A 12,363-nucleotide genomic window follows, 5' to 3' on the forward strand; every position below is an offset into this window, starting at 1 on the left:
CCGCGCCGCGCGGCCCGCGCCGAGCCAGGCGCCCGTCGGCTGGCAGCGCGGGGCGAGCGGGGGCCGCGCGCCGCAGCCCGGGTGGCAGCTCCTCCGGCTCGCCGGCCCTGATTGATTTGTCAGCCGAGGCGAGGACGCAGCCCCTCTGATCGCGCGCCCCGTCCTCGGCTTCCTGGGCGCCGGCCTCCCTCCCTCGCGCTCCCCCGGCTCCCGGGCCGGCCTCGCAGGCTGGAGCGCCCCGCTGGCCCCGGGAGGGAGCCCTCCGCCCCCCGGCCCGGGGCCCGGCGCCCCTACACGGCCCCCCACGCCTCGCACCTCCTCCGGCTCGGCCCGGCCCGCCCGCGGGCCCTGGGGCTGCCGACTGCCCCCTCTCCCCCGCTGGGCACCGTGCCAGCGCCCCCAGCCCTCACCCTGCCGCTCCCCCCCAGCCCGGCACCCCCGCCCCCCGTCCCCCGGCCCTGGCCCGGGGCCGCCCGCAGAGTCGGCCACACCCGCTGCGGAGGACTCGGAAAGGTAAGGAGGCGCCGGGGCGCGCCCCGAGGGCCTGAGGGGCAGCGCGGGAGGCGCGGTCAGGACCACGACGGGCCCCCGCAGACGCGGACCCGGAACTGCCTCTGCCACCGAGCGGGGAACACAGGAGGGCCCCGCCGGGGCCGGGGCTTTGGGCGAGCTGGCATTGTGCGGGGAGAACCTGGTGGGAATCGGGCGATCGTTATCGGTGCCTCTGTCCCGGGAGCAGAGATCTCGCTCTCAGGTACAGAGACCTTCTGCCGTGCCTTTTCTCGTTTAAGGCATTCTCTGCCTCGCTCACCATCCTCTCTGAGCCCCCCAAAATTTGTCGACATCATTTTCCCAGGTCTCTTTTGAAGAATCACCTCTTTGCCTCTCTTTTTCTCAAGCAGTAGTCTTTTCCCATTCCACTCCCCAGTGAAGCACATTCTCTTCTCCCCCAGTTTAGAAGGATTTTTCTTCCTCTTTCTCACTCCCCGGTTTAGAAGGAAATTCTCTCTCCACACAATTTGCAACCACCTTCTTCTCGCTCACCTCCCATTTTGAAGGCTAGCCCCACTTTCCTGTTGCTCTTTTACCCCGCTTAATTATGGTGTGCAGCTTCAGTTGGAGTCTTCAGCTGGGTGTCCCTTGTGTTTTTCTGGTGCAGAAGCCAGCTGTGGGGACTCCTCACCCCAAGCAGGGTACCAGCTATCCACGTCAGCCTCCAGGAAGAGGGCAGCTGCCCAGCCTCAGCCCAGGTGGATGGGGCATTTGTTTCCATGGGGCAAGGAGGGAGACCTTACCCGGAAACAAAGAATTGAGGCCAACTGAGACTGTCCCAGCCTCTCTGAAAGCTGAAGAATCCCAGCTTCTGGACCTAGGGGCCACATGTAACCCCCATCCCCCACCCTTTAACTTTAAAATAGTTTAATGAACACACAGAGAGGAATCTTTTTTTTTTCTGCGTGGTGAGCTGTCTACAAAGAGAAATGGGAAAGGAGGGAGAGAGCTTTAACTCTGATCCCCGCAATTAGTTCCCTGGGATTGGGGGGGGGGGTTTGCAACCCGGGAGCCTCAGTTCTTCAGATACAAAAGCATTTAGATCGCTTTAGACCGGTTAATCCTGAGTCTGGCTCGGGTCTCTTTTGTTTCCCAACTCCATTGTGGGTTTTGTGCAGTTTCTCTCTGTTCGCGTGATTGACTAGCCAATGGATGGTAATTATCCAAATGTCCCCTCTGTCCTTTGACTGACTTCTCTGTATTATGGGCAACTGTCATGCATTCTGTCATTCCATATCATATTACATGTATTATCATATGAAGTCTCTCCCCCCCACCCCTCTACCCTTTAAAGGAGGGAGCCTCAGTCCAGATGCTGCTGTTTTTAGAAGGAAGGGCCCTGAATAATTTGTGCTGGGCACGGTTCGGAATACAGAGCAGGGAGACCCCCGAGATGGGAGGTTCTGCAGGTAATTTGTTTTGCTGGCTGGGGGTGGGGGTGGTTTTTGGTGTTGGGATTATAAGGACTGTGCTGGGGGCTTAGAGCAGGCTGGCCAGCTTGTATTCTTCTGGACAGACTCTTGGAGTGGTTTGGATAGATCTGGGATACCTTATGGAGAAACTTGTAATCAGCTTTTGACCCCAGAATATCAGGAAAATCTGCAATATCGGGTTCATTTGGGGGCACTAGATTTTAGTGGCACATGCTCAGGACACCAACTTTTGGGATCCCGAAATCTCTTCTACCTGTGGCCCTTCACAGGACAAGTCCTTTGGACTCTCGCTCCAGTTTGCTGCCAAGCAGACTGGGGATGGAGGAACCAACTATGTCTGTTTCAACCCCCCACAGACTGATGCTAGAGCTCTGAGAAGGAACAAGCTTTTCCAATGATGCTTTCGCACAGATAAACTTAGTACCCTTTGGTGCGATTGTGCATGCCATCACCTAAGAGGGAGGCAGAATTTATAACAAGGAGGCTTCGCAGATGGAGACTCTGGGGTCCTCTGAATTTGTGGGCAGGACTAACCTTTCTTCTGCTAAAATGTGAAAAAAGTGTTTTATTATTGTAATGGATATGAAGTGCTGCCCAGATGTATAGCCTTGCAGTTAATTACTTTGTTCTTCATCAAATATATGAGCAATAAATTCTCCAGAAAGGGAGGGGTGTGTGTGTGTGTGTGTGTGTGTGTGTGTGTGTGTAGATAAATAGATGGATAGATAAATGAATGCAGGGGAGAGAAAAGCTCACACTCTTTTAAAGACCACAGAAAGAGACAGACTATTTTATGGGAAGCTTGATACACTGCTGCAAGATGCTTTGGATTTTTCAATGATCAAATATACATGATCAAGCTGTGCATGTTAGGGTGTGAGGTGCACTGACGGTCAATGGCTATTGATCAGGCTGTTAAGTATTTCTGCTCAGTATTATAAATATAGATAGATCCCAGATGATTTAAAGAATTGGATAGTTAAGAGACTAGCATTCTAAATTTCTTTGGAGAAGGGGAAATGGCTGGCCAGTTACAAAAATAAAATAAAATAATCAAACCATTGTTTAACCCCATACTTCCTCACACCAACCTCCCCCCCCCAAAAATAAAACTTGAAAAAATGTGAAGTTTATTTGCAAAAGTATTCTAGAGTAAAAATATTTCAAGTGTTTTGTTTGGGGTCTGACAATAACAGTCACTTTACCTGAGCCTAGCCTTGTTCACAGGCTGAGAGTTTACTTCCTCTCCCTCTCCCTCTCCCTCTCCCTCTCCCTCTCCCTCTCCCTCTCCCTCTCTCACTCTCACTCTCACTCGCTCTCCTCACTCTCTCTCGCTCTCTCTCTTACACACACACACATCATAATTTTGCAACCACAGTTTTGACCCAGACTGCCTGCTTCTGTAGAGATGGGGGAGGGTGCCGTTTCTGAGAGTGGGGTCTAAGATCCCTGAAACCCTTCTGGTTAGGAACAGGGTGAACCGACCACATGGCCTTTCCCAATTAACTAATTTCTCACTAATCGAAAGATCTATTTAGGAAGTTGTGGAGGGAGTGAAGGATGAAGATTTAGAGATAACCTCTAACTGGTTCAGAAAAATTCAGCCATGACACCTTGAAAATCTCTCTTTTTCTTTTTCATTCCCTCTGTCCTCCTCCCTTCCTCATTTTTCTGTCTTTCTCTCATTTTACCTTCTAGAAATTAAAAGTGAACTTGAAAGGAAGGGGCAATGAGAAACAGTGCGAAGCGGGAGGAGAGAAAGCGAACTTTTAATTTTTTCATTGTGTTGCATGGCAGTCCTATTTGCAACTATCCAATTGGCTATTTTGTAAGAGGATCATATTCAAGAAGCATCCTTCTCCAAGTCTGGTAAAACTTAAGCATACAGACAATTGATAGTTATGTTTTGTTTCCATGTCTTAAAAAGACAGTGCAGATTTAGATTTTTCTATCTGCAAAGCAATCTTTTCCAGCTAAGTGCCCCTCAACAGAGGAGCTCAGGCATCCCTACTGATAAATCCCCCGGGAAATGGAATAAAAATTGGCATCCCTCAAAAAAGTTGATCCACCTAGAAATGGATGAATCAGTCCTGATTGGGTGGATATGCCCTTTCACCTTATTGTGTCTGACCTATCACTTAATTAATCTCTCCCAGAGCAGAGCTGTGGACAATGCCAAAGATAAGTAGTATTTTGAACAAAGCAGGAGGCTTTTAAATGAACAAGCCACAGTGAGGCTTGAGGCTCTTAAAAATGTGTAAACCATCAACATTAGAATGTAGAGTTTCCTACAACAGAGATGCTCCCATCTTTCTTGAAACTTTTTGTACCTTCTTTAGCCACTGATGTCTATGTGTGTTCATTTTCTGCTTCTCTCCTCTCTGCTTCTTGTTTCTCTTTCTTCTGCCTCTTCCTCTCTCTGGATTCAGACCGTCTATGTGTGTTCATTTTCTGCTTCTCTCCTCTCTGCTTCTTGTTTCTCTTTCTTCTGCCTCTTCCTGTCTCTGGATTCAGACTGTCCATGGCTAGTTTCCTGGAAATTGTCCTCTGCTTTCCAGTCTTGCCTTTTGCTCTTCAGATCCTTTGTATAGTGTTGGGGCTATCGAGATGGCCAGCTTCGAAGGCTCTGGGTGACAAAATATTGACTGTATCTGCTAGTACCTATGAAGAAGGACATTTGTGCTGGAGGCACCTTGGTGACACACAGGGAATAGTTCATTAATTAAAAGACTTGCTAATTGCTGCTTGAATTGCTGTACAGAGAGAAGGAAATGAGTTTGTAAAAAATGACAATTTGGGGAATAACATTTTTTTCTTAAAACATTTTTATAAACAGGTCCTAGAAAATGTGTTGCTTTTGCTCAGGCCTCTATCGTCAATGAGTCAATTGAGCTTCAATTAATGATAATATATGGCCTGGATCCTTAGCTGGGCCCGACTGATGGAGGAGCTTTGTTGAATTTGGTGCAGGTGGCACTGTTTAATAAGCACAGGAAAGAGTGAATAATGTAGTACTTGCAAAGAGAAGTAAATGCAAAATAGATCGCTCTAATTATGGCAGCCCCCAGAAATGGAGATGCAAGCTGAAATGGCCAACTAGCTGGGAAATTCCAAATAGTGTTGATTGTCCCCTGCCTTTTTTACTTTCAAGGGCTGACACGGTAGCCTAAAAGTAAATTTGGATGAGCTCATCTGACTCATCACAAGCACAAATTCAGAGCCTGTCTGGTGACCTATCAGTATTTGCCTTAACCATCTAGAATCCTTTAGTAAAATCCACCCCTAAAGAAGGACCATCTGAACATTTCTTCCTACAAGAGATTGGCACAAACTCATTACAACTGGTCTTCATGTTTTATTGTAAAGTGTCAGGAGATTTTGTTTTTGTTTTTGTTTTGTTTTGTTTGAATTTATTTATGCCTGAGAAAATGAGTCTATAGGAAATCAAAGTGTGAATACTTAAGCAAACAGAATTTCCCATATACCTGCAAGGGCTTGTAATGATTTTCATTCATGCAAAGATAATCGATGAGACGTTAGTTGTTTTAATTAATGGAAGAATAAAAATGTTGGGGAGGGGTGCCAGGGGACTGGGCTTCAGCTGGAGCATTTGTGGGAAATGACTCATTCCTCACCTAAAGCGACAATGCCAACTTCCCAAATAGCAGTAGAGATTTGTTAATCAGACCAGTGAAAAGTTGGACTATGGTAGGGGAAGGGTCTTGCTGAAAGCTCAGAGAGAGAGAGATGGTGGCCCCGATGGGCATTTTTCCTCCCCTGCAACCTCACTGTTCCCCTCAAAAAAGTACCACATTCTATGTCACCTCCTAGGAGAGGGACTGTCTTACTTCCTCGGAAGGTGCAATTTGTGCTGTGAGTCTAGTATGCTTTGTGATGGTAAAATAGTGCCAGCGGCAGGGAAGCCAAAATCAACATTCTTTAGCCTGGATTAGGGAAAGGCTGGGACTGAAAGACTATGTCAGATATGGGGTGATCTGTAAGTCAATGGCTCCAGCGAGTGGATAGAGACCCTCATCCTCTGACTGGGAACCAGAGGGAGCAAAGTCTAGCATCTTTAGCCCAAAACCCCTTTTTGTTCTGTGGAAGTGTTTACCAAATCCACCTCCTGTCTACTCAGTGCTGGCTGGGCACTCAAGTCGATTAATGTTAGTGTATATGAAGCTCATAAAAGGTTTATGAGGAAAACTGTGCTTAGAAATGTAATTTAGGGGTGCCCTGCTGTCAGAAAGGGATGGCAGAGATGCCTTTGAATGAAGAAGGGCTGTGATAGGGAAAATTTCCAGTCTCAAGTGCTTGGAGATATAAGAGTTGTCAGCTAGTCAAGAGTTCATCAACTTCCTCCCTAACCCCTGTCCCCACTTTTTTCATACAAAATCTTTCTGATTCTCCTTTAAGAAAAATGTGTTTCTCTGTGTGAGAAAGTGTACTGCCGTTTTTTGGTGCTTCAACCTGAAAGGTTTGCAGAGCAGCCAAGTTAGCAAAATGGCCCTTCCAGGGCTGGATATTATTCTGGGCTAGATTAAAAAGAAATTACTCTCAAGAAATGGCTGTGGTTTTATACCAAATGGGGAGGAAATAACATCTTTTTTTTCTTCCAGGGCAGTTTACATCTTAGCATGGAAATTAGCTGTGGGTGGGGGGTGCAATTAGCTATTGTGTATTTTGTTACAATTGTTCTTTAAGAATAATCTGATCTGACAGATTTATATTGTTGACAATGTGATTTAAGCAGGGCCCAGAGAAAAACTTTCCCCACCCTAATCAATAATGGTAAATCCTTTTGCTGAGGTGAACACTCTCTGACCTAGTATTCATATTTCTTTTACCAATTCCCTGTAATAAAATTGAACATTTTGTCACCACTTTGAGAAACACTGCCAAACACCTTAAAACACATGTCACACGCCAGCAGCCCCTCATTTTCCTCCTCCGGGAGTATCTACATCTGGAATCATAATCACAGATAAAAACCTTGACAAAATTGCATCTGAGCACATTCCTCTGCGCAGCCCTTACTTTCTCATAACATTTAATACAATATTAATACCTGCTACCGAAAAGCAGGAGGGAGGAATGAGGCTGCCAACCTCCACGTTTCCTGATGCATCACGTTCAAACCTGAAATTCACACTTCGTGTTTCATTTTAAGTTCAGTACATTTAACAGGGCCCTAGAGAGAGAGCCCTGGTTAGTTCCCCAACCTGCTCAGCTGACGCCCGGGGAGGCAGTTTCGGAATTGTTCAGATCACTGCAGGGAGAAGAGGAGGAGGAATTGGTCTCCTCTCTGCCTGCCATGGGCCAAGCCACTTATCTATTCTAGTGTCACAGACATGGGGCTCCTCTTCGAAACAACTAAGGCCCCACTAATTTTTATTGTCGATAGTGGTGATCAGTAGATTTTCTGTATGGTGTGACCAAGGCAAAGAGCTGATTTCATAAAGGAAGAGACAGCTATGCCTAAGCTGTTTTGCTACTGAGTGATAGCCTTTCACATCCATATAAAACACCTCTCCTTTTGCTGAATAAGGCCCATCAGCCTGGGAACGGGGGAGTCCCCATTGAAGATATAGAGCTTTTTCTGCTATCCCTGTGACTCAGCCTCACCCCTCTCTTTTCTTGGAGATGACCATAACCCCAGATTCCTGTGCAGTGGCAAGGAATCACCACTCCAGTGCTATACAGACAGGAAACAGGTTAGAGAGATGGGACACGTGCAGGAAGCATATCCCACTTGGGGGTGTTGTGGGGGCATGCATGATACCCTGAAAATGGATTTTCAAATGCTGGTGGCGTTGTTCAACCCCTGCCACACTCTCTAACCAGAACCAGAGCCAAGACAGACCAGGGGTGTCCACTCCCTTAAAAAATTTAAAACCTCCAGATTTCTGAAAGAAGTAACCAGCATCTCTAACTGCAGTCCTAGTATTGAGGAAGCACGCGCACATGCGCGTGCGCGCGCGCGCACACACACACACACACACACACACACACACTTCCCTGAGCAAGACCCACTTTGGTGAGCAAGGAGTATAATTTGCTGAATGGTGCAAGCACGCTAGGAGGATAGAAGATGTTGCACTTTCTCCGGGAATAGAGGCAGGCAACTGACCCTGTGACGGCAGCCTACAGCTCTAAGAACACCGTCCTTTTTGCTTGGGGATGGGGGGGGGCCGTTGTTTTGCCTCTTTTTTCTTCGCAGTTATCATTCAGGAAGCTTCCCCCAACCCCAGTCCAGCTCCATCCTCAGAGTTTCAGGTCATCCTCTGGCAGTGCCCGAAGGGGGGCCCCCAGGCAGACGGGTTTGGGGCCAAGGAGGGCGACTCCTCCGTGCGGAATCCTTCCCGGGTGGCTCCCAAATCCGGCGTTTTCTCTGCGCGCCTTTCCCTCGGGGTAGACTCGGAAAGGCTGCAAAAATCTGGGCGCCCGCTCGCTCGCTTGTCAAGAAGCAAACTGTCTTCACATTCTCCAAGAGCAACATCCCTGCCTAGGAAGAGGAAGGAAGAGGCAAAATAAATAAAACCAGTTAATGTTGTAGTTAACTTGCAAATCAAGTAAATCTGTTGGTGCCGTATTTGAGAAATAAACCATCAGAGCGTCACAGCAAACACACACTTCTGAACGTCTTCATTTTGATTTAATGGTATATCAGCGTCAACTATCGCTTCCTCTGCTGGTACACACGGCCTGATGCCGCGGGAGGAGGGTGCCCATGTTTATCACCGAGTGAGATGACTAATTACACCTTGTCAATCACCGGCTATGAAGACATAAAACCAGCGCGCACAATGAAGTAGTTGCCTGCAGCGTCAATTAGTTGGCGATTCTGAGGTTATTGCGTGGCCCTGCTTTGGCCGCCTCTAATAACGGGACAGAGTGCCGGGAACGGCGCACTGATCAATCACCCTCCTTCCGCGGATCCCCCGCTCCCTCCCCTCTCCCCCGCCCGGCCCGGCCTCACTTTCTCCGGGCGGCGAGCGCTTCCTCCCTCCGCGGGCCCGGCTCGGCGGCGCCGGCAGCCCCGGGAGCCCCGGGAAGTTTGCGCGCGGCGGCCCCGCAGCCGGCAGCCGGGAGCCCCGCAGCCTTCGGGGAGCGCCGGGGCTGGTGGCCCCTTTGTTGGAGGAAGCGTGGAGGGAGCGCTTTTGTTCTGAGTTAGTCACGGTGGCCGGCTGGAGGCTGCTGCCTCATTATGCGCCGGGTCTGCTTGTCTGCGAGGAAGCAGATGGTGGGGAGGTGGGCAGCGGCGCGAGTGGCCAGACCCGAATTCCGTTCACCTGTCACCTCCCACAAAAGGCAGGTTCAGGGGGACTCGGGGATTCTTTTCCCTTCGGGGGGGGGGGCGAAGGGCCGTCGTTTCCGGCACCTGCGAATGCTCCCTTTACCTGTTGGTGCCTTCTCCCCCCACCCTCTGCCTTTCCCTCGGTCGCGGCTTCTTGCACCGTGTAAATGTCACTCACGTGTCAGGATGTGTGTTTACAGCCCATTCCTCTCCTTGTTTAGTCTCCGCGGACAGGGCTCAGCGGTTGCATGGGGCGGCCCCCGCCGCTGGGGGAGATTAGCAAAGTTACCGGCCTCTGAACCCGGGTGCCTGGCGCGCGGATCCCGCCCCGCGGCGGGAGATGCGCTTGAGTCTCTTACAGACCCGTGCGCGCCCCAGCCCGGCGCAGAGGGATCAACAGACTAGCGCACCGGGCGGGAATCCTGGCTGCCGGGGAGTTTGGGGTCGGTCCAGCGGCGGATTGGGCTGCTGGTTAGAGAGGTGGCGATGAATCTTTTTTGCATGGGGGAGTGAAGAGCCGCAGGGTGTGTTTCCACGTTTCCCGAGAAGCCCGCGGCAAGAGTCACGGCATACCTCTTCCCATCCCACGGCAGCCCCTCGAGCTTTCGAAACATATTGTACCCGGCCAGCCCGGGAGCGGAGCTACACCAAGGACAAACACTCCGGCGTCGTTACAATTTTTTTTCTACCCCTTGGGCGACCTCCAGATGAACCCTGGTGACTCTCAGATTAGATTTTCATTCCCTACTTTCTTTGAAAGAAAGTGCCCCAGATGCGTCAGTACAACATGCCTGTGTATTCGTGGAGGCATCCGCGTGCCTGGGCGCCGGCCGTGTGCAGGCGCCAGAGCACACGTCTGTGTGAACACACGCGCACGCGCGGCTTTGGGTTTATGGTCTTTTCCTCGCGTTGGGGCATCTGTGCACGTGCAGCGTGTACACACATGCTCATAACTTCGAGTGTGTTTTTTAAAAAAATATGCAAAACATGGTTTCGTAGAAGCGGACGCAGTGATTTAAGCAGAATTGCCTGAGACGCAAGTGTAGGTATAACAGTGCAACTTACGGCTTTATAGAGGCATCCTCTTTCTCTGCACAGGACACTTATGCCTGATGCCCACGTGTAGATCCTGGTTCTATATTGGCGCTGACCGTGGCTATGCCAACAGAGATAAATTCGTGCTGATTGTGTTTTTGCCAGCGGAGATGAACACGTGTGCATGTGCTAGGGCAGTCCAGGCATACATATATTTATGTGTGAAAGTTATGTATGCACGTGGAATGTGTGATTTTGTGCTGCCTCAACTCTGCGCCCTGTAAAACAAATGGCGGAGTCCTGGCTATCTCCCTGCTGTGTCCTGGCAAGCAGGTCACTTCAAACGGACACCCCCTCACTCTATTAAATGGAGTTAAACCTGCCTCCCAAGGGAACCCAGGAGATGGGACTGTGCAGCTGACTTTCTCATTCAATTTTTCTCTACAATCACTTTTTATTTCCTAAATCGTTCTCCACCAGACACCTGGGTGTTGCCCTCTGGTCCCCAAGAGACTCTAGATAGAGCCTGGAGTCTGGAGGCTGAGGGTGGCAGTTGTGATCTACATGGCAGGCTGGGTTGTTGGTCCTTGGGGGATGGTGAGTGCAGCAGGTGGGCAGGGTGGACTCAGGACAACATCCAGGTCTGTGGCATGGCGCGCCCTGTGGGCAGAGAATGGGACCTGTGTTTTTTAAGAACCTCACTGATGCCAGGTGTATCTCGGAGTGAGAAAGTTTTTAATGGAAGAGGGGAAATGGGGGGTGATTAGAGAATCTGCCTAGTGCCTACTATGCTCCAGGCGTTTTACATTCATGATCTCTTTCGTACACCACACCCATGCGGACGGGACTGTTTCTGGTCTGAAAAGACCAGAAACAGATTAAGGGAGGTTAAGTCCCTTTCTAAGGTTACACTGCATGTCAATGGCAGAGCTAGGATTCGAACCCTGGCCTTTCCGAGTTCCTAAAGCCAAGCTTGACCCCACTCTTCCAGGTTGGAGAGAGACCGGGAAGAGTGAGGAGTTACCAGCTGCTGTGGAGTGGGCCCTAGCTCTCTCGGAGCGAGGATGTGCTGGCTGGCCTCCCTCCCCGGGAGTCACAGCTCTCGCAAGTCTCGCCTCTCAGGCTCAGCTGGGTCCCCAGGAGGCCTGCGCGGCCGCCCGCTGCCCGCGGTGCAGAGCCCGGGCCGAAGGCGGAGCTCGACGGCAAGCGGCCAACGGCTCTAGGAACTCTGCCCCAGGCCTGCCTTCTCGCGCCTCCCCAGCGGGTGCCGGAGGCCGCGGCTCCGGGCCGAGGGGAGACCGCAGTGAAACCTCCTCAAGCATCCTCTGGCTGTCTTCTTAGGAGAGAGAGGGTTTGGTTTTCCTTTCCGAAGATACTGCGTGAAATTGTTCATAGCTTAAAAACTCCAAACCCGCGCTCTCTCTCCTCCCTCCCTCCCGCCGCCTCCCTCCAGCCTCGCCCACCAGCTCCCACCATCTCGGCTCTCCTCTCCTCCTCTACCCTCTCCCCTCCCTCTCGGGTCTCCCGCCTTCCCAAAGCACGCACTGCCAGGGCCTGGGGCGCCGGGCGGCCAATGGCGCGGCGGCAGGACGTGATGTCAGGCGCGGCTGTAGAAAAGGCGCGGAGGCTTGCGCTGGCGCGGACTGCAGAGTCGGGGCTGGGCTAGGCGCGCTCTTGGAGAGTATTGCGCGCGGCTGGGCCCGCGGCCGGCGGCTCCTCCTCCCACTCTGCTCCTCCTCCTTTTTCTCCTCCTCCACCTCCTCCTCCGCCTCCTCCTCCTCTTCCTCCTCCTCCTCTTCAATTCTCCCGGTGGCTCGGCTCGGCTCGCTGGCTTCGGAGAAACCCTTACTCCAGTCGCCGACTCAGCACCCAAGAGGGTCGTCTTGGACTGGGGGTGCACCCCAGGGAGGGGAGGGGTCCTGGCAGCTGGGCCGCCGCGGAAACCTAGTCGCTCCTGGGTGAACCCTGACCGCAGCCGTCGCCACCTCGGGCAGAGTTTGCGCCCCTGCTTTGCGCCCCGGGCGCCGAAGCGGGGCGGGCGATGCC

General features: G+C 51.3%; 1 long non-coding RNA gene across 1 annotated transcript; it reads right to left on the reverse strand.

The window, feature by feature from the left end:
• Positions 1 to 8,068: 8,068 nt before the first annotated feature.
• Positions 8,069 to 9,774, reverse strand: LOC110595404. Its single transcript, XR_002481812.1, has 2 exons — positions 9,461 to 9,774; positions 8,069 to 8,490 (listed from the first exon to the last, which is right to left on the reverse strand). It is a non-coding gene; the product is annotated as an uncharacterized LOC110595404 (long non-coding RNA).
• Positions 9,775 to 12,363: the final 2,589 nt, after the last annotated feature.

This window comes from Carlito syrichta, unplaced genomic scaffold (assembly GCF_000164805.1).
Source record: "Carlito syrichta isolate Samal-C Ts95f unplaced genomic scaffold, Tarsius_syrichta-2.0.1 Scaffold301745, whole genome shotgun sequence".
Classification (NCBI taxonomy): Eukaryota; Metazoa; Chordata; class Mammalia; order Primates; family Tarsiidae; genus Carlito; species Carlito syrichta.